The sequence below is a fragment of the Cyanistes caeruleus genome, chromosome 1, assembly GCF_971803275.1.
Source record: "Cyanistes caeruleus chromosome 1, bCyaCae1.hap1.1, whole genome shotgun sequence".
Taxonomy (NCBI): domain Eukaryota; kingdom Metazoa; phylum Chordata; class Aves; order Passeriformes; family Paridae; genus Cyanistes; species Cyanistes caeruleus.
The window spans coordinates 92,007,183-92,029,894 of record NC_141701.1 but is presented as its reverse complement, the minus strand read 5'-3'; the positions used below and the strand labels follow the sequence as shown (position 1 = coordinate 92,029,894).

The following is a 22,712-nucleotide window of genomic DNA, read 5'->3' as shown; positions in this document are numbered from 1 at the left end:
TGTTTTAAATATATTGAGAGAATCATCCATGACATGAATTTGTTCATGGACTACTTTTAATAGTCAGCCTCTTCAGATTCCAAGTAAGATTCTGGCATTATGCAGAGGCCTGACAGTTCCTAAGCTATCATAAGTAATGTATAAGTAATAAAGTAATGATCTATGCTTGGTTTACTTTTTTATAATCTTAGTGCTGCCAGCACACTGACAGAATATAAAACCTCTCACAAGCTGCCCAGGTAGTGGGTCTTTTTATAAATGGTACTGGCATGTGGTTATAGAGTTCTGTAGTAGTCTACCAGGGAAGTTTCAAATGCAAAGCAATCTTGGCTTTTTTCAGCAGAAGTGTGTCTATGCACTGCATCAGGCTCTCTGCAGCAAGTTTTTAACTGGCACATCAAAGCCAACTTGCTGCTTTTAATTGTCTCTGAACAGTGGACAGTAGTGATAACAAATCATAACGAGGATAAACCTTTGTGTGTGTCACATCATGTCTGTGGTCCCTAGTTTCCCATTTTCACTTCCTATTTTGATAGAAAGCTTCCCAAAGTCCATGCACAAAATCCTGGCTGTAGCTGTACTTCTCTAGGGCAAGGTACACCTTTCACTGGTCCATTAGTAACTACAGGAATGACTGCATAAATTCCAAATGTATGTTTGGCACGGGTGCAAAACTTTAAGTTAAAACCTTGGCTACATTGAAAATAGAGGGAGAGAAAGAAAATAAAGATTAAATTTTTTATGGCAAGTCAAAAGTGAAGTACCTTTCTTTTGGTCTATTTTGATTTGACTTTGAAATAAAGCCTTTAAACCCAAGCTATAAGCTTACTGCTTCAGCAGTAGCTCTATTTCTCAAACATAGGCTGCTTGCCAACCATCCAAACTATAGAGGATTTTGGAACCCAGAAGTCCTGGATCATCCATGAGTGTTGAGAGATGTCACAGAGCTTTGGGTTCTTCTTTAAGTGCCAGGAATGGGGACAGGACTAGAATGATGTAGACATCTGAGGCAGACAGCAGAACTGCTCTGAGTTAATTTGGGTGCCAGAAGCCAACCTCTGCCTTGGTTTTTGCACCTTGTTTCCCAGCAGGGCTGATGGAATGGCATTGCTCTTGGTATTTCATTGTGTCCTGTAGGCAAACACACAGCTAGTGCAGAGCCTCCTCATGCCGGCAGAGCTGCTGTGTTAACCAACTCCATAGCAGCAAGCCTGCAAGCTCTGGAATCACTGACTATGGATGTGATTTCACTGTGGAAATGGTTGCCATGAGGCATTGCCTTGGCCAAAGGATTTAGCAGGATTAAGCAAGGGATTGAACAGTTTTTGTACAAATAACCAGAATATCCAGAATTACAGCTGCTAATGTTGACAAACTTTTCAGGTGGAAATACTACCTCAAGCTTTAGAGTCTAACATCTAGTGATCACCACAAAAACCACAAACAAACAAACAAAAAACAAGAACAAAAAGCCAAACCAAACCAAAAAACCTTCTAAGGAGTGGCATATATGAAACCTTACCTCTAACAGATTTTCTTGTGTCTTTTTCTAAGACACTCAGTACATGGCTCAGGCCAGAGGCAGGATGTTAGAATAGACAGGTCACAAGTAAGATTCCATGTGCCAGTGTTTATGTCTCCAGTGGCTTCCTCTAGTCTTATTCACCATGAAGACTAAGTGGTTTTGGTACATTTATTTATTTACAAAGCATTATCCAGCATTACTAAGGAGAAGTGCCTGTAAGTAAAGTGTATGTTGGCATGAGCTCCTCTCGATAGTTGGACAGCAAGAGCAGATGCTCCCTGGCTGTACTTGTTCCAATAACTGGGCATCTTCACAGAAACATGTCAAAGAGTGGCAAGGAAAAGAAAAATCTCACCTTTCATTAGGTTTGCTTTTGTGGGCTGAAGTTATGACTCATCTTTCAAGCACGAGAAACACCCACAGTACCACACCTCCCTGGCAAAGCCAGGTGCATGAGCGCTCCAGAGGCTAATTCTTGAGGGAAACCCTGGAAAGGCACTTGTTCTCCATGCCTGAATAACATCTAGTGTTGTTACCTCGGGCATTTTTCTGTCCAGCCCAGTTAGTAAAAGAGCATCATACAGAACTGTTGCTTTGCTTGGAATAGCCTTGCAGTACATAAAATAAAGGTCAGTAGCTGTGACCTAAAAAGCTTAACAAGAGAATGCACGGATTTTGAATGGGCTTTAGTCAGTGGTGCCTGGTTCTTATATCTTTGGTCCAACTGAAAAATTTCCATCTTCCCTTTTCCAGTCTATAGGTGGAAAGCTGAACAAGCACAGGGAAAGGAAACGCTGGAGATTAGCACTACATTCTGAGTATTCTTGAACTGGTGCTGCTGTTAGGGCTCTGCCTGCTGCCCTAAAAAGAAACAAACCACATTCTTCAGGATTTCTACATGCACATGAGCTCCAAATCCTATTTCTCCATGTCTTGTTTGTTTCTTATGATCTTCTGAGCTCGGGTTCATTGTAGAAGTACTAAAAATACACAAAAGCATAGGCTTACCAGACAGATTTTGTGCTTTTAATCAGTTAAATATTTAGTTCTCTGGCAGGTTGTTCCTCTAGCTCCTGAACTGTGAACATGGGCCAAATGTCCCCAAACTAGGTAGAAACAGACTCATAAAAGGCAGAATTAATGAGATTCTGTAATTTGAGCAAAGCTTGTTGACTTGCCCAGATCCTACATAACTAATGATATAAGCAGCATAAATTACAGAGGCATTATCAGTACAGGTTGCAACTTTATTCTGCCTGGTATAAGTTGCTGCATTTCTCCATTTAATGAAGGATGCTTTGGGGTTGGAAAGTGCTCAGCAAGAGAAATGCTGTGATTCTTGCTAAGAAGCAGACTTTGGACAATTCTTCTTCTGTAAAGACAGAAGTCAGACATACTTTTTCTTCCTCTTCTGTCCTTGTGAAAGAGCAAGTAAGGATGTTGCAGTGTTTAAATGCACATGCAAGAGTTCTACCTGCCTGCAAGATCAGGAAGATGATTTAGGCTGCAGCTCATTCTGCTACACAACTGCAAATGTCATGGTCCTTTCTTTTCCTTTTGTCCTCTGAGACATGTGGCTAGGTGTCCACAACAGTCACATAGTTAAGTGACATTCAGATAAAAAACTTCAAAGCAAAACCTTCTATTTATTGTAATTTCTTAATCTATTCTGGCTCACAGTAAAGGCTTGGGGAACTTGAGCAAGGGTTTTTTATTTTTTTTTTATTTTTTTTTAATTTTGTCACAGTGTGTGCTACTGTATATTAAATACATCTTCTGTGCCAAAAGGGACATCCATTGAGATCTAAGCATATTTCCTTTAAAGTGGCCTTTTGTAAGTGTACCTACTTATGCAGAGAGAGCAGATAAAGATGACAGGAATGAGAAGGGAATCCAGACTTCCCTCCTTTTACAGGTCAGGAATTTCAAACCCTGTGGGACAGCACACAAATGCACCCTCTGGGATAACTAATGACTTTGTTCTGTTTCTCATACGAAAAGCTATTTTTCCTTAATTTCAATCTTTTCTTCTATAAGATGCTTCTTCTAGCAAAAAAGCCAAATAACGGAAACATTTTTTCTTTTGTGCACATGCATTAATGGATCCAGGCCTCCCAGCTAACAGCATTGCTGGAAGTAAGGGGAGTATCCCACTTGCAAAATGATGCTGGAATTAGTTGTTGGAAGATTACTCTCAAGTGGGAAGTGTCTTCAGTCCAGTTGAACTACTTCTGAAGTAGGAAATCAAGAGCTGATTTTCTTTCATATGCAAACAAGGCTAGGAGGATTGCAACTAGAGCACATTTTGTGCACATTTTCTAGTTTTCCATGTAGTTGGTGGAGGGATGTTAGCCAATAAAAGGGTACAAATAGCTTCCTAATTGGACACTTGGACTCTAATGCATGAGTCATCTTTTGTCCCTATTGCTATTGTCCAGTGCCATCCCCCTTTCACATTCATTTCAGATTTCACAGGCTGTAGCTTTTTGAAAATGTCCTTCATCCTCTTGTCCAGAAGTGACTATGAGAACTCTGCCAAGGGCTTCATTTGCTGGATCCAGGTCACACTGATGTGACATGATGTCCAGGAGAACACCTCCAGTGAGGTAATGCAATCAGCTAAAAGTCAGAGCAACAGCTCCTTAGGCCTTTCTCTTGCATGAATTGGCCTGTCTAGTGCAGGTGTGTTTCAGTGAGACTTGGCTGTCACTATTCCAGTTTCAGAACTTATTTATCCACAAGGATCTCTTTCCTGCTCTTTCCTTGCAGTGTAGCCAAAAGGCCAGCATCTCTTTTATGACAGAAAATTATATAAAGTCCATTGGATAGTTTTATGCATTCACAACCACAATTCAGATAATATATTAAGTAAAAGAAGTTCCTGCTTGATTGAATATATAAGCAGATATGCTCTCTTGTATTTTATGAATTGCTAGCCAATTTCACAAGCCTTGTGTTACAGCATCAGAGTTCTCTGGATATCACTGTAGTTCAGACAGAACACTGTAATGGGTATGTTATTTCAAGGTGTAAGAACTGGTATCAAGTGTTTTCTTTTCTCTGCTAAAAGTCTGAAAATATATGCCAGAACTATGACATATTTGACCACTCTTGTTAAGTGAGGCAAAAGGAGACCCCCTCACATATTTTTGTGGGATACCACCAGTGATAGAATAGGAACTCTGAGAGCTAGACCCGTGGTTGTGCTGGCGTGCTCCAGTTCAAAGTATCTTGGTTAAATTAGGTTGGGACTAAGGCATCCAAAAACTGAATCAAGTCTTTGAAAGATTAGAAGTAGTAATTATTACCAGACAAATATTTAATTATTTGAAACAAAAACAATGCCTATTTACTTTTTCAGTTTGTGATATACTGGATCGTCTGGTACATTAAGCCAGTTCAGAATAGATTATTTTTTTTAAGGCTTCAATAAAAATTGAAGACTTCCAAAAGCCTTCTTTTCATGATCTGTCTTGTGAAGATTATGAGGATAAATAGAAATTTGTAATTGATTCTTCTTCCATTAATGTGCAAATTCGTTGGAGTATAACCAGGAAAATTGGGAACTTGCTTCTGTCAAGCTTCCTTGAGAACCTGCCAGGGGCATAATGTGCTTACCAACATCCCTATGTTACTATAATCTCTAATCTGGAGGGTGAAAAAGGAATAGGAGGAAGGATGTGTTTAGTCAGAAAGTCATCAGAACTCATTGCTTGAGATGATTAAGAAAGCTTACCAAATAATTGCTGAGAGGACATCTCTTCTGAGCTTCTTGGCCAAGGCAGAGTTGTTGGCTGAGCTGAGGTTAGTACACTGTGTCCAGTAGATATGGGAAAAAAAAGGACAAAAACCTGAAACCTGACTGCCAGTCAAAACAGGCAGTGGAGAGTGGGGGCAAATTGAGCATGTTAGGAAGCAGAGAGGAATCCCACGAAGTGCATAGCCACAGAGAGGGTAAACTTGCCACTGTGAGATCCAAGAGCATGGCAGTGTTGATCCACAGTGACTGCTGCTTTGGCCCAGCTCTCTTGCCTGCTGCTCTCGGTGTTAGAGGGAGGGAATGAATAGGAGTGTAGCTGTCACCTTCCATTTGTTGGTGTGCCTAAAGGTTGTAGAGGTGAGTGCCTAGAGGCTGGACAGCTGGGGATTCAAGAATAGACAATTTTGGTGTTGCTGCTGCCCTTGGGGCATGTCTCATTTTGCAGGTCTGTGCCTCAGACATGAGGCTTTATCTTTTTGCTTTATCTGCCTTACAGAAGTCTGCAAGTGAGACATGCCACTTTATAGCATGTCTTAAGTGATAGCTTGGTGAGCCAAGACAGGCTGGAGGCTGAAAATTTGTTCTTTCTTTTGGGGCCCTGTACTCTGAGGGATACTTTATGTTTTCACTTTTGTTTGCATTTCCCATAAATACTCCTCTTGAACATTCTTCTTCATTTCTTGGGATCATTTTCCTGATGTGGAGCTGAAACATTGTTCTCCAAGTATTTCTTCACATCACTACCTCATTTATTATTTTTTAGTTCCCAAGGAGCATATCTAAGTGGGGGATTTACCTCTGGTGCCTCCTATTTGTAACACACATCCATTAGTCATGATGCTGATAAATACGAGGAGCATTGCAGAAATTATGGGTTTAAACACTAAGAGTTTGCTCTGAAATTTTTTTTTGTTGTTATTGTTGTTGTTTCAACCATATACCCAGCAGATATTACCATTTAACTAAGGACTGAATATCTGGAGTTTGTCTAAAATATGTACAAATATGGAAATAGGTGAATGCTTCCAATGAAGAATGAGAGGTCTGGTAAGACATAGAGATGTTCATGGAGTAGGTGAATGTGCATATTGGAACATTGTTTATATTGACTATGTTTCTCGTGCTCATATTTTTCAAGTATTTTATCAAATTATTTTAGTATTTTTTGCATGTGTGTTTTCTTCAGAGGTGGTTTAAAATGTAGTATATTTTATGCTTTTAAGTCTAATTTTCCTGTGTTTAAATGGTTTCTGAACAGTGTAAGGTTTTAATGATTTTCTTCATCACTGGAATTGTCTTGATCTGTAGATTGTTCTCAAGCAGCTTGTTATGACTACATGGGATAAAAAATTTGTGTTGGCTACTTTGATTGCATTAAACCGGTGCTTGGAATCAGGATTTGGGTGCAGATACTTAAAATTTCAAGTCCTAACTTTGATTTCCACAAACATTTCCTAACATTCAGATTGTTCCTGCTTAATGTCTTTGCTTGCTTAACTAACTCCTCACAGAAGCAGCTGAAAGTACTGGCTAGTTGTTACTGCTGTAGTTATTTCAGTTGTATTACACCGTCTCATTAAATCATAGTCCTATTTTTACATGAATAATTAGAAAAAAGAAAACAGAAATTATTTCTGATCTAGTGTCTGTGAAGCACATTGAGAAGCTTCTTCCAGAAGAAGGAAAAGTAAACAGCACTGTTGTAGTGACATTGCAGCAAACATTGGTTGGTGCGAGCAGGGATTTCTAGAGAAAATAATCTTATACATAAGGTGATTAACGCAAGTAAACCCAGCATTGCTTCTTTGTTGTTAAACAAAGATGCTATTCTCGCTCTTGTACGATTTAGTAAGACATTAAGCATGTGTGCATGATGTCAAGATATTGGCTCTAGCATGTGTTCTTACAGCCTTTATAGTTTGTGATGACATAATTAGGTACATTCTGTGAAAGTAACTTAAAATGTTGCTGTCTGTTCCAGTGAGTTGAATGTGTTTGGTCCAGGATATCTTGTTGGAAGGTTTGCAGAGCCTTTTGTCTTGAGGCTTGAGGAGTTCAGAAGTGAAACCATCTTTCTTTTGTTCAGTGCAGTCACGTGCCTGCAGGTTTCCATGTGTTTCCAGTGCCCAGAGATGCTGTCACCACTCAGTGCCTCATAAAACCCCAAGATCCCTGGCGAGAATCCTCCTTTGGATTTCTTGGCCTGATGAACAGCTGTACCTCATTGCAGTTTGCAGGCAAACTGGTGCTCAGCCTGGAGCTGAAAATGCTGGCTTAGATGTTCAGAGGTACACATCACCAAGCAGCACAGAGCTTGGTAAGCCCAAGCTCTCTTTCTGTATTTCCTGCTTGTCCTCTCTCAAAAAAATTATCTGTGCAACCCTTGCAACTGGTTTACCCTTCTCTTTCTGGTTCCCAGTTATTAAATATTTGGTACATTGCCATCATTTGCAGGATCTCAAAGCACTTGGAGACCTTGTTCACAACATCCTCTGAAACAGGTACCTAGTGCATCTGTTACAGGAGCAGCTCGGCTGAGGACAATGGGTTATCTCACAAAAGGTAAAGACAAGCATGTCTGCACACAGCTAAGAATAGGCTGTGACTGTCCAGGCTCCAACTTCTGCTATTGTACTCTTTGTTTTTTGTACTAATATATGCAACAAATGTACTATAACTTAAACAAAAAAATATTTTAAAAAGAGGAAGCATACAGTTGACGAGCTGTTGTTAAATTTCTGGTGTTCACTGTCCACGGTCACCAGGAAAAAATAAAAGTAACTTGTTGGGATATGGTTTGAAAGCCAAGCTCAGTTTGTTGATCTGTATTAAATCATGCTAAGAATATATATATAAACACAACCTGTGCAGCTTTTTGGAGAGTCCACCCAAAGCTGAAAACAAGAAATCCTGTTTCTCTCACCCAAGTTGTCTCTACAAGAGCTACATTTTTTGAAACTAGCAGTTTTTAGGACAGAGTGGACAAAACAGTAGTAATTTGCAGCTGAGGTCCTTCATCAGTCTGGAATTATTCTAGCTGTATCAACTCCTTGGTTGCTGTAAATCAGGTCTCTGTGGTTGAGCTCCAAATAAGCAGGACTAGTTGTAAATGTTCTTTTTTTTAAATTTCAGACTTGGGACTCAGCAGGATCTTGACACTGCAGTATTTTATAAAAGAGTAATTGTGGTTAGATTTCATAATATAGGAGCTTGTGTTGGGAGGGGAACCAAAACCAGCTTTGTGTGTGCGGTGCTCCTTGGATCCCCGAACAACGTCTGGTTCAAGCTGCTTTTTCAAATATCTTGGCACCCTGCTGAGGAATGGAAAAAAACCCAGAACATGCTCCAGTCTGGACTTGGCCATGGTGTTTCTCTCCCTCAGGAACTCAGCTGGCCTTGCACGTGTCTTGAGGGTGGAGACTTACAGCTTCGGGTGGACTCACCAAAAAAGCTGCACAGGTTGTGTTTGTGGATTTTAAAAGCTGTGGTTGTTGTACCAAAACAGCTGGGCCCTGCACAGAGATTTTTCCATTTCCATCTTAAGTCTGGTCTGTTCAGAGCTCTGTGGGTGAATCACTTGCTGCTGGGTAGGGGAGGGACTTAGAGTGTTGAACTTGAGTCATCCAAGATGGATGATCACACTTGTTGGGGGGTTTCTCTATGGGTTGTGGTGAGAAGCAGTAAATCAGGCTTTGACACCAAACCACCTGTTGGAGGAATTGCCCTCTCTCTCTTGGGAACCTAAAGTATTTTATATTCTTTGAGAATATCTGACGTGGAGTCCCCAGTGTGACAGGGCTAGACAACACAGTCCTAAATGCAGACCTGTGCATTAGCAGCCTGGCTGTGCCATTGTGGATTGTTTTGAGAATGGTTGTCCTGTCTGCTTCGTGTTGACTTGCATGTGCAATGACATTCACACGTAAAGGAAAGCTGTGGATATTTCAAAATATGCGTACATTTCAAAAATGTGGCTATATCAAAATGTTCAGATTCTGGTTTTCTAAAAGGCAGGTAGAGAGAAGGGAAGGAGTGGCTATGGCATCATGGAAGCAATGACATGCATGCAGGTGGTGTGTTTGTATTTATGCAAGGAGCTATTCCCCAAGGTGCCTGCCTTGTCTGACTGTCTAATATAATTCCCTTAAGGCTGACCCCCTCTTCCAGCACAGAACATTGCAAGATTATTACTGTAGCTGAAATATTCCATGCATCTAAGTGTCCTGCTTGCAGAGAAATATGCTAAGTCTGTTCTCACTGTGGGAACGTTCCCAAGTCTTTCAATTATTAAAAAGATATATTGCTTTCCTCATCCTTAGATCATCCTTTGGCCCTTGTAGGACTGCTATTACTTGACTTTCTAAATTTAGCAATATTAAGCACCTCAAAAAATTAGTTTAGTATCCTACAAAACTGACATTCAGAAGGAGAAAAAAATATTTTTCTCTTCTTCATAATAGTTTATGTTCAAAGTACTTTCATTTGATGAAAAACGTTCTCTTTTAAACCATTAAAAGGAATGGAAAGTATGCCAGACAGCCTCACTAAAACATGTTGGCACAGAAAATGACATGGGGAGGAGGGGGGAAAAGCCCAAATACATGGAGCATTACCACTACTGGACTGAGAAGCAGCACCGCTTCACACCAAGAAATTTACTGGACCTTGACAAAGGACACAGAAAGTTGGCAACATTTTAGGTCTTAATGCAGACTTGGTGCTTTAATGATGGCTGATTGAAGACTGAGCATTGATGTAGAGGTGATATATGAGCAGGGCTTTTTTGGGTCTACTTTTAATTTTAAAATAACATAGTTTTAAATCTAAACCCAAGCACAAAACACAATGGGAATTGGCTATATATATTTAAGCTGCCATCTTCTGCTTTGTAACTGGCAGGTGGTGTAATAAGTGAGATCCTTTTAATATGTGTATATGTAAACAAACTTAACATCTTTTTGGTTAATAAATATTGCACATGTGTGTTGCAATGACATTACTTCATGGGCTCTCACCTCTGTTCTTTGGTTTATGAATTTACAGCACAATATCCCCACAGGATAAATATGGGGTTATCTCTTTTTCTACTTAGGTACCCACCTGTGTTGTGTCTGCTAGGCTCTTGGAATGCCCTGGAAACCTTCTGCCATGCAAAATCTAGTAGGATAAACATGAATCACTTCCTCTTTGCTGGTTTCCTGGTACTTTGTTGTTAGTCCCCAGGCACTAGTTTTGAAACCTTCCTGGAAGACATTATTATTTCTGAATCAGTTTTGGTCTGGCTGTACTCTGTGTCCTGGGAGACTGCCCCAGACTTTTTTCTTAATCTGCTGGTTAACCACACAGTGCATGAGGTGGTGGGTGCCAGGGCTCCCATTTGAAGCACATGTTCTACCTCCACCTGAAATCCTGGACATTGAGGGCAGGGAACCAGCATGAGCTGGCCACACTCTTCCCTGCATTTTGGGTGAGCGATGGTTGCTGGAAGGTCTGTCCTCTGTATAACATAAATGTAACTGGGCCATGCCCTCAGGCTTGGGAACTGATGTGTGTTGTGAGCTCATCCCTGTGCCAGAAAATTCTTCTCTCCTGGAAGGGTAACCACTTTTTCTGAACATGTACTTTTTTCCTCTCTAATTACCCTCAGCCCTTACAACAATACTGCTGGGAGTCTTCCCTTGCCTTTGGACCTGCACTTAGTAGGGAAGCTATTTAAACCATCCAAGCATGAGATATAGCATAATCAGCATCTGCTTTCTCCCAGTTTGACACCTGCAATGTACCTTCAGTAGCCCAAGGGGTTGTCATGCTGTCATGCTGTGGAAGGGGAAGACCAGCTCTTGGCCGAGTACTTGTCCACATGCTTCTCATGGTCTTGTCCCAGTGGTGATGTTCCACTGCAACTTGAAGCTACTTTCTTCCCACCTAGTTCCTGGGAATTTATTTGGCTTCTTTACCATGTTTCCAGTCATGGAATTGAGTCCTCAAATGATGGTATTTGAGTTTTCTCTGTGGCCTGGAATTTCCTCTGACTTTTCCCAAGTTTGCCTACTAGGGCTTTGCATTTCAAGTCAAAATGACATGACTTCTACAGGGCTTTCCATCTTTTGGGTTCCAAGAGTGTTAGGAAAGATGGCAACGTTTAGGTAGCAAACTGAGCGTGAGCTGCTAGGAATAACTAATGAATAGGTCTGTAATGCTTAGCTATGGTTAAATAACCAGCTTGCAGGTGATCCTTTAAAAGATTCAAGTGATGAATGCAGGAGTTTAGGAGGCACCCTGAGGTGATGGAGTCACAAGTGGCTCTTTAATTTCCCTGTGGGCATGCAAATGGTTAATTCCTAAATGCCAGTAGATGGCTCCCAAGAGCATCGTCTATAGGATATTTTCCAACGCACAAGAAGCAGGATTTTGGCGTACTGATAACCAGCCTCCTGTGCTCTATGACGTTCAGCTGAAATATGCACAGCATCAGGACATCTGTCTCCAGGCTGGTGGTGTCATCCTGTGGCCACAAGGCAGCACAGATGCCGCATGCTGTATGGGGAGAAGTCCGACCTCCCGGTGACATGGGGATGTGGTGAGGAAGAGTGGCCCACAAGTGAGGCAAGAGGTCGAGATCCTGAAATAACAGTTGTGTTGTGGAATAACACAGCTGGTTGTACGTCAATAATGCTGGCTGAGAGGAGGGTAAAACCAGTTGAACCAAAACTCTGCTACATGATCAGAGCAGGTGGAAAAACCCTTCAAAGTCTTTCTGTGTTGGCCAGCAGGACCTGACTGCTTGTTACTTTTCTTGAATGCCTCCAAGATGAGGCTCCTGATTTCTCTTCCAAAAATAGAGATAAGTAATTGTTATAACTGCATCCTTTTTATAATTACCTCCAAATGGATATATTATTTTTTCTTTTCACAGAGATTCTAATTAGGTTTCACATTAATTCTAAATGTGCAGAATCCTTTTACCAGCAGAAGAGCCTTCTGGGAATTTCTGCTCTGTTGCAGCTTTGAAGGCCTGGTTCTAGTCCATTTTCTGAGACCTCCTTGGGGCTTCTTATTCTGTTTGACTCCCTCATTAAATATCATGGCAACTCTTTTGCTTTCCAGGGTTTGAAATTGTTAATAAGATTTGTGTTTTTGAAGGCAAATGTGGCTCCCTGGGAAATCTGGGGAGACATTCTCTTTTGGCATTAGGGGAATTCTCTGTCAGCTGCAGTCAATCAGGAATACTGTCACAAAGGGCTTTATTTGTCCATGGGAAATCTGAGGGCAGAGCTATGCTGATATTCATGAACTGGACAGCAGTTTCCTCATGGGTGACTCTCAGGCTGGCTCCTGTGTCCAAAACTGACAAAGAGATGCCAGCTCAGAGCTTAGGACTGCTTGGTCAGAACAGAGGGAACAAGGAAAGGAGCTGAGGCTGAACCACAGGGAGTTTAAGGGAAGAGGGCTGTCTCTGCCAGGTCTGTAGAAAAGGATTTTTCTGTTTGTCCTGAAAATGATGGAAAGATTCATGTGGATAAACTTCTTGGGGCAGTTTTAGTTCTGAGGCTTTGCAGTGCTTGAAACACAAAGTCCTTTCCCCTTACCTGTGGCTCCTAAACACAATTATCCTACAAACCTGAAAAGGTTTATATCCTATTATCCTGTAAACCTGAAAAGAGTATGGAGAAGAGGAAGGGGCTCAGAAGCAAGCTGTTCTTGGAGGAGAACCACAGGCACTATTACTACAATTTTCTCTTAGAAGATGTCATAGCTGTGCTGATGTGCCCATATTGCTGCTGATTTTGTTGTTTGTTTTTTCTTTTCTGTAGTATCATCATCATGGTTGATGATAGGTTACCACAGGGAGCACCATGAAGCCATGCCATGCTGCACATACATCATGATGTCAAAATGCACACATCTCTCTCTGGCAATGCTGCATTAGCTGAGCAAACATCTGGAATGGATCGGTGACATATAACTGTGTACAACACTTTAAAATTAGGAATAGGATGCATGTGGGTGAAAACCAGCACTGTGTGTTATGGAGGCTGTGAGGTTAGAAACACTCAGATTCTGCTCTGGCCTTCTAAGTGAGGAATTTCTTCAGTCTTGGCGTGTACTTGGAGGGCATGTTTACATCTTTTTGTTCTTATATATTCATTTGTACATACAAATGTCTTGGGTGTTTAATACAGATAGTGCATGTGGAATGAAAAGACATTATTTCCTATTACAATGCAAATAATGCATTGAATAAAAGGTATTATTTAGCTTTGTTTAGTGGTAAGTAATGGCTGGAAATTTGGCACGTTTATATGATGGTTTAATGAGCTTTTTTGTGTAATGTGTTAGTCTTCAGCAGAAGTTTGGCTGCTGCTGCCTTACAGGACTGAAGCTCAACGTATGGTTTAGGTACATTATTTCTGAAATAAACCAGTCACCTGAGGGCAATTATCTTGTGTTCAGTGTCTTTTTTACATAATTTTTTTTTTTAACCACAGTGTGGGGAGTGGAACTGAAGATGGGAGTGAAACTGAAGGTAGGAGTTCAAGAGAAATAATAAGCACTAGGTTACCCAGCACTTAATTAGCCTTCCTCATGTAGGTTTACTTGTTTTTCAGTATGTCTGAACAGCCTTCTGGTGGTTGTAGCGCTTCCCTTTGGTAAGTGGTCTGATCCCAAGGAGTGAAATAGTCACGAGGTTTTCTGCCAACTTCTATCACTGCCACATATTGTGGGGTAGAGAACATGAACTCTGCTGTTCTGGGATCCACCAAGAAGGCTGAGAAATTCACTGTCCAGCAATTTCTCTCCTACTATCTAATGCATCTATCTTCAGGAAATATAGGATCAAGAGAGCTAGATGGATTTCTTTGAATGCTTTGCAGTCAACTTTATTATTCATTCTTAGTTTTGATGGTGGCACTGACTGTCAAAAAAGAGTCCTGTTCCTCAAACTGTATTGAAGTGGTTGGTGCATGACTGAAGTTCTTGCCATAATCCTCAGATGCCTGCAGTAGAGCATGGTGCATGAAAACTCAGCCAGTTCTGTGCTGAAAACCCTGCCTGTTTGGAGGCAGTGCTATGCAGTAGCTGAGAACATTGCCGAAAGTGACCAAAGCTTTTGGGAAGAAAACAAAATAAGTTGGCAGGGGGACAGGAGCATTTGTTTGGGTTTTTTTTGCATGTGTTTTACTTGCACATTTAAGTACAACTTCAATACATCTACACAGGTAAATAAATAACTTATGCTGTACCAATAAATAACCATGCTATACTCACTGGTTATCAGCTTGTTAATAGAACATCTCCTCACAAAAATCTTACCTGCAATGGCAGGGATTTACAGTAATAAGTTCAGTGGGCATCTTAGAGATGTGTGCAAGTTGGTTGTGGTCATTGTGGCTCATTGGTTTAGTAAGTACAGTGTGCTAATCTATGCTGTGTTCAGCTGTTTTTGGCTTTGGTGTAAGCTGCTTTTAAAACTCTTCTTTACACATATGGAGATGGCTCACGAGAAATGAATACTTCAATTATTTATCTGCCATGAAGACAAGCTGTAAATGTTGCTTATATCTGCCTTGCCATATCTGAAATCAACTCTAAACAAAAGTAGAACAAGTCTAGATCTCTGAGAAACTGTCTTGATGAATAGCTCAATACAATCATAAACCCATCAGGCTTGATGTACTGCTCTTGGTTATATAAATCTTCTAGTTGCTATAGTGAAAAGGTTACAGATGATTGCTAGCTCTTGCAGATCACTGGATTAATAACTTACAGCTAAGTCCACCTTACAATTGAGATCTAAGACTATAAAAATGCAGTTCAGTCCTATATTTGCTACCATATATGAATCTGATGTATTAATGACAAATCAAGCCTATTGAGTAGAAGTCAGTGCTGATTTAACCAAGGTAAGAATTTCAAACTTAGTGATGGCGTTCTTGCTACATTAAAGAATAGACGCCTATTTGAAATATTTGTATTTGATTGAACTTTGATTAAAGCATTTGATTGAACCATTTGATTGAACTCTTGCATAGGAATAGGTATGCATGTGTGTATGAATGAAATTTCCTGCCTGTTGTGTGTCTCAAAATAATTACTCGTGTCTTGTGATTCTGCCAATCTGGGATTGCTATCAGAGGAAATTGTTGCAGGGGAAGGCACCTCCCAATATAGGGCTGGGCCAAGGATAGATCTGAAGAGCAGGCAATGAGCTGGAACAAGTTAGCCTTCATTTGGGATGCATGGATTTCTGAGAATGACCCTGACTGGGAAGAGTAACCTGCCAGTCTATGCACACACACACAACTCCCAGAGGAGAGGGTAGCAGTGACGGGAGACCCTGTTTGAGGAAAATGAGCATAAGCCTTTTCCACACAGCATTGCTGCAAGTTATCAGTGGCATATTAATGAATAAGCACTCTGAACTTGGTTACAGTCATTATTTTTATAGAGCTGCTATTTTCCCTCAATCATGTTTGCTTGGGTATCCCCATTAGGTGAAGTGATGAACTAAGGAGAAAATAGCTTACAAAACACACAGTTCTGATGCTATGTTTTTTGTAATTTGTGGAATTCAATCATCTCTAAAGATTACTAGAAGAAAGATGAAATATGGCTGTTAAGTGTTTTTGAATTTGTAGATCTGCGTTGTTTTAGCAGAAATTATCTCTGTAATTCAGGAATAAAAAAAATATAAGTTATCATAATTACCCTGTGTCTAGGACACCCTGATTGACCTTATGATAGAAAATATCTTCCTAAATCTGATTCTTATTCATTAATACCAAGTCACTAAGCAGCACAAATATGATCTGGATCAAGTGTCAAATTAAGCAGAACACAGAGTGGAAGTTATGTTGGGATTGTGCCAGCTGTGGGTGGAAAGACAATACCTAATCCAGCATAAAGTATGCTAAAAATGAGATGCCCTTAAGTTTTTAATTTTATTTATTTTTTGTTTAGAACATGCTTGTGTGGAATGAGTTTGCCATAGCTCAGCACTTTGCTTATGGATTTGATCCAACAGAAACTGTCTTAAAACCAAATGCTCTGCTATACAGAAGAGTGGCTTTGGTCAGAAGCTCTGATCAAGACTTTTTAGTCATAGGAATGTCCTTGTGGGAAGAGCTGTGGTCTTTTCAATTTTCGGAGGGATTTTCAGCTTCTCCTGCCAGTTGTGGAAGTGCAGGAAGTCATGGGGTTTGTCAGCAGGGTTGTACCTCTTGTATTCTTAAACTGGGTTTCTCAAACAATAAGTGATGACAGGTCTCTCCCTGCCCAAGGCTGCTGGGCAGGCATTGCCCGTGGCTTATTTTGCTTACAGTGATAGTTCTAGCCTGTGGTCTTGCAGGAACATCTAAGTGTTTGCAGGAGCTGTGGATGCAGTTTGGTTGTCCCTCCCTCAAATGTATGCAGCTAAACTTAATTAATCCAATTAAGTGTCAGCCTTCCAAACTTGGAATTTGAGATCAGGGAGGGCTGGAAAAGAGAGAAGTGGTTTTACAAGTACTTGGCATCACTGCATGCTCCGAGCTTCTGTGTGAACATAAAGCCAAAAGCCACTGCTCCGTACTGCCGGCCTTAGCCGAACGAGTTGTGCCTCTGGAGTAGATCCTGGGCTACTCTTGCTGCTTGTACAGAAAACAAGGAGTCATGTTGCTAAGCCTGCCTCTTCCCTTGCAATGGCAAGCTTGCCACTCAGGGATAAAAGTCCTCTCAAATCAATGATCTCTTGAGAATGTGGATTGAGCACCCTTATAAGTTTGTGCTGTTCTTGTCACATACCCTGATTCCCAAAGCCTTACCAGGTGTTATAGAAAAATATTTTTGATATGCCAGAGGCATGGATAAACTTCTCCAAGATACAAACACTGTGAAAGCAAGCTGCTCTCATTTGTCTATGAGGTGTATTTACAAAGTAGGCATGAGATGTTGAATTTGCTTTATTTTAGGGTGACAAAAAAAGCACCTTTTTGACAAGCCTTTTATATGGGGAATAGCTTCTGTGTCCTAATGTCGGCAAGGTAAAAATTATTGCTCTTTTTAGCTGTGAAGGAAAGTTGTATGGCTGATGATACAAGGGCATTTTATGTTGGCTTTGTTTCTCAGAAGAACTTGTCCTTTTCCAAATAGCACAAATACATATATTACAGAGGTTTAGTTTCCAAAATAGGCTCTTGTCTTAGATTTGGAGAGAAGAGGTTTGGCTGGGAATAGGGAGAAAGAGCAGCTATATGTTGTTTCTATGGGATGTATTTATAGCTGTTTATGAATGCAACTGCATTCCAAAAGTTTAAAAAAGGCATGCTGAACAGGATATACAGTGTATCTCCTTATTTGAATGAGCTTTGAAAAAACCACCGCCATACTCCTTTTTTAGCTGTTTTTTCTCAGGAAACATGGCTTAAGAGATCATGCTCTATGCTTGTCTGCACATCTGCACACAACTCCTTTTACTCTTCTCAGTGCTTTCACTGTTTTTAACCAAATTTGACAGAAGTTCTAAAGATAATTGGTTCTTCTGAGCCTACAAAACTGCATGACTCATGGTAGTAAGAAGAGGAGATATATTGTTCATGTCTGCTTTGACATAAAGGCAGCCACATAACTGTGTTACTGGGCAGCAGAGATCAGCAGAAGAGAGTGATGTTATGAATGTCCTGAAAGCAGAGGGAAATTGTGCCTCGAGCATATTTGGTATTAGACAGAGTGTCTGTGGAATCCTGATTGATAGGAAAACAACCAGTTTTCATTAGTTTTGCTTCTCAAGGAACTTTTGTGCTGCTGAGAGTTAGTAGTAACAATATGTCAACAGATCCCATAACCGTCTATTCAGAAAATTAATGTTTTTATGTCTACATAGATCTGGAAAAATTAGCTGTATTTAAAATATGTTTATATCTTTTGCTTGTATTTTCTGATGAAGTTTCTTGTGTTTTTCCTCCAAAGAGCTATATAGTGCTGTATGTGAAGACACAATATATATGAGTTTCTAGAATAATTGTACCCTAAAGAAATTTGGTTTAGCTAAAAAACCCCAGATAATTTTTATGAAAAATATAATTTATTTTTCCTCTAGAAAAAAAGGGTATAATGAGAAAAATCTGGATTGGTTTTAATCATCAGAGTATAGTTCCATATTGAGCAGAGATACACATGGACCTTCACAGTAGGTTTCCATGACCCAGGGACTTGCTTCTCACCTTCCCTGGGAAGAGTCAACTGCAACTCCTCAAATAAAACCAAGCATCACATCCAAGAAGTAGATCCAAAGAGCAGGTTTTCAAATATGCAACAGATACCTCTGAGACCAGGGATAAGATTGCAAGAACTGGAGAGGCTCTATGGCAAACAATCCAGTCTCTAGTCTCCTCCTGTGATTTGGCATAGCTAGCCCAGAGATATAAAAATATGGATTTTTCTCCCAGTATTCCTTCCAGTGCTGTAGCTGAAATTACAGTTACCTACTGCTAATTTGAGCAATGGGGAGCTTAATCACTTCTTGCTGCCTGACCAAAAAATCTAGAAAGATGAATTTTACTATTTCTTAAGACTTACTGGGACACCAATGAGCTTCTTATAGTTTCTCATTTTAAAACCAAAAAGTTAAAAACTTGTTCCAGGAATAGAAACCTGATGGTGTGCAAATCTACCTCTAACTGAACTCCCCAGCCCCTTCCGTTTTCATTTCCTGAAATTCCTTTAACATGTAAGTGTTTGCCTTCTTTGCACACAGAAAGGCATCCCATTTTCATCTTGCTGTGTGCTGACACTGCATCCCTGTCTGTCTGCTGAGTTATTGTCTGGATTAATATTCATTAATTATGTTGCCTCAATGAGGCTGTTCTTGGTAAACAGCTTCTTCAGGACATGACACGTTTTCCTGTGAGTGGTGTTTAGGGTCCAGAAGATTAAAATGTTTGAATGCAGGTATAATCCAAATCCAACAAATGTTAACCTTCCTTAGATGTTTTAGAGGATGGATAAGAAAAAGGGAAGGGGAGGAAACTGTAGAATTGCTGTCACATCTATAGCAGGGATTACCCTGTTGCTGTGCTGAATGGCCCATGCAGACCAGCCCATGGTGCCTGGTACAGATCAGCCATGCATAAAGGGAAGCATACTAAACCAACCTTTTCCTACTACAACTCAGAACTCCAAGATATGTTTTTTAATGCTATTCATGTTCATTTGCATAATCAGTTTTTCTGAAAATGATTCAGGCATTAAGATGCATCTGAACAGGCCTCTTTCCTCCCTGCAAAGGTAAATCCCTCTGGTGAACTGAGCATTATAAATTTAAATCCAGGATGTGGGCTTGGTTGACGCATTGTACTTAGCAAGACAGGTACAAATAGATTGAGAAGAAAAAATTTGCTCCGAATCTCTCTGTGTTCCTATACCCAAAGGGGTTTGCTTTAAGAAGATTATAAATGTTTTAAGATTATCTTAAGGTAATATGTAAGCAATTAAGGAACCATGAGCAGAGGAAAATTGGGGTATTTCTAGCACAAATATTGATTGACAGTAATTTATAAGAATAAAAGGTCTTGAGGATGATGAAAGTTCAAGCCAAACTTTCCTTCTCTAGTGGAAGATAACTCAGTAGGCAGCACTCGTTGGTATGAGCATGACTTCTTGTATGACAGTAAAAGTTTACTTTGTAGCACCTGGAATCCAAGAATTTTAATGTCTACATATAATTTAATGACTGTTAGAGATGATACAGTATTTACATTTATTATGGAGAGAGAATGCTGCCTACATCTTGCCTGGTTAAATTGACTTTGTCCATTCAGCAGGTAGAGCTGGTTTTGTTTTATTTTTTGTCAATATGCAAATTATATTTCTCTGTTTTAAACAAAGCCTAGAAATAAGCTTAGTTGTACTTTTAAGTCTTCTTTTAAAGTATTTAAAAGTACTAGCAGTAGTTAAAAGTGGCAGTACTTGTAAAAGTACTTTTATTTTCCTCTTCTTCAAATGTATCGCTTAAAACATAGCTGCGGCTGGGAGGTTGCAACTAAACTATTGGAAAAGTTAATACCTTGCTCCATATTTGAAACTGTTGGTGTATTGCTTGATCCTGTGCCAGCTAACCTCCTTCCAAATGGCAGTAGTCACAACTCTGTAAAATTCACTGGAAATTAGGCAAGCATTTCGAGCTGTGCCCAAGGATTCCGTATTGTCATTAGCTGTACTTGACTCTTCAAGTGTACTGAAAGCAGGACTACTCATGGGACAAACTTTCTGTCAGTAGCTGGCCTGGGCAAATGGGTCACTGGAAGAAAAAGGATCTTCTGAACAGGCCACCTCCTATATTTTCATGCACGAGCTTTGAATAAGAAAAGATGGATGTCACCATCAGTCTTTGTTTTCATGTAGTACACACATACAGTATTGTTTATATTCAGCACGCAAATGAAGCAGCATCTTATTTGAGCTTTGTCCCATGGAGTGGTGTACGTTGTGTTGTGTAACCTTCCTTTGTGCTCTGATTTTAGGAAAAGGTAGCAACTTCTTTCAAACCATGAAGGAGATGCTCAGCAGAATGCTGTATAGCCTGGATTAACAGTTAATGTGTTTGTGTCGGTAAGAGCTTGGGAAAACAAGGTAAGACAGGAAGGGTGAGTGTTTCTGCTGGTCAAGAGGCTTTGTGCTGGAGAGTCATCTTGTGGGGAGGGCAAGCATTGATTCTGAGCAGCTACAACTGGGGAAATCCTGCTCTGGTGAATTAGCCTGTATATATTAGAGATTAGGTTTTTCATTGGACTTGGTTTCACTGTACATTTTTTCATGGTTGCTGAAATTGTTTTACCAGTTTAGCATCACACCATTTTTTAAAAAGTGACCTTGTTCCATAGCTTTAGACAGCCATCATGCTGCATAAATGAGAAAGTGGTATCTTATGTTGTTATTTATTTTTCTCTATTTATTTTAAATTTTTTTTATTCTTCAGTTCAAAAACTCTTCAATATTTGTGAGTCTCTTGTGAACCTTAACAACTGAGGAAGAGTAGATGGGAAAAAACCCACAAAGTTTTACATTTACATTTTTTAGGCATGGAAGTGAGCAATGTTTCGGATGTAACTTTGCAGGTGGAAGTTACTTGAAAAGGGGCTTAGGAGACCACAGGACATGGCCTGTAGAACTATAGCATGATTATTGCTATTGATACTATAATACATGCTTCACAGGTATTATAAAGCCTAGCATAAGTGTCCAATCTGCTTTCCTTGAGGAGAGGCTAAACTTAATGTTCATTTCATGTTAAAAATTAAATCCCTTAGGTAATTGTGTCAGTTGCTGACTTTTTATTTTTAATGTCCTTTTCATTAGTAGCAAAAGAGTGAACTTTTCAATTATTTCTTGATCAAACTGAAAAGAATGGAAATTCATAAGCAGAGTAAAAATATATCAAGAGAGTTATGATGGATTACTGTTCTGAGAAGCCAGTTGGGAAATAGCAGCAGAAACCTAAGGGGAAAAGAAAAACAAACAACAACAACAACAACAAAAAACCCCCTCAAAAACCCCAAAACAAAACAATAGAAAACAAACAACAAAACAACAATAAAAGCACAAAAAAAAACCCAAAATGAAACCAAAAAACCCCCAGCAAAACAAAACCAAAACCCTATTCCATTTATGAGCTCATCAGGACAAGGACTTGTTATCCATGTGTTAATCTCCTTCAGAAGTAGTTTACATAGCTAAGATGCTTCCTAGTTTAGGCCAACTATGCTAAGGACCTTTTGTGGCTACAGTTTAGGATATAACAACTCTTCACAGTTTGTGTTTGAAGTGGCTAAAGCTATTTAGCTTTTGTGGGCAGATCCATTAACCCACACACTGTTCTGCCCAAGTAACAATAACAGAAGCTTACTTTCTTCTGACAATCAAATTCTTTTGTCTAATGCAAACAAAACAAACCCTTTTAGATAAACCGAGTGTAACAGAAGTTGTGTTCATTCTGTACAGTAGTGCATACACTTGATAGCAAGCCCTACAGAAAATTAACTATCATGCTGCCAATGCCATTGCATAGCTGCAAATAATATTGTGCTTGTAACCCAGTTTGCTGATTTTCAAAAAGCTAGATCTCAGTTCAGTTAGACTATCAGGATAAGAGTTTATCTGCATGATCTCATCTTTTCAAAATAATACGGAGGAAAAACTTAAGTAATGGTAAGGGTGGGGATATGTATCTGCTGGGAACCTTTCCAGAATAAAACATTTGTTACTTTTTGCTTTGAACAGTTTCAGAAATGAGCACCAATCTTCAGTAATAGTGTGAGTGCATAGAGTAAACATCACAGATAACTGACTGTGTGGCTGGAGCAGATGGAACCTTTTATAGCACCAGCTGAGACAAGGTGGGAACTGAGGGTAACACTGCTTTTGCAGGCCTGGAAAGAAGGAAAACACTCT

General features: G+C 39.9%; 1 long non-coding RNA gene across 2 annotated transcripts in view; it reads left to right on the top strand.

The window, feature by feature from the left end:
* Positions 1 to 22,712, top strand: part of LOC111923740 (uncharacterized) — a 135,932-nt gene that overhangs the window by 94,833 nt on the left and 18,387 nt on the right. For both annotated transcript variants that reach the window (XR_015273895.1, XR_015273893.1), the window contains one exon: positions 20,786 to 20,894. This is a non-coding gene — a long non-coding RNA (uncharacterized LOC111923740). The remainder of the gene's footprint in view (positions 1 to 20,785; positions 20,895 to 22,712) is intronic.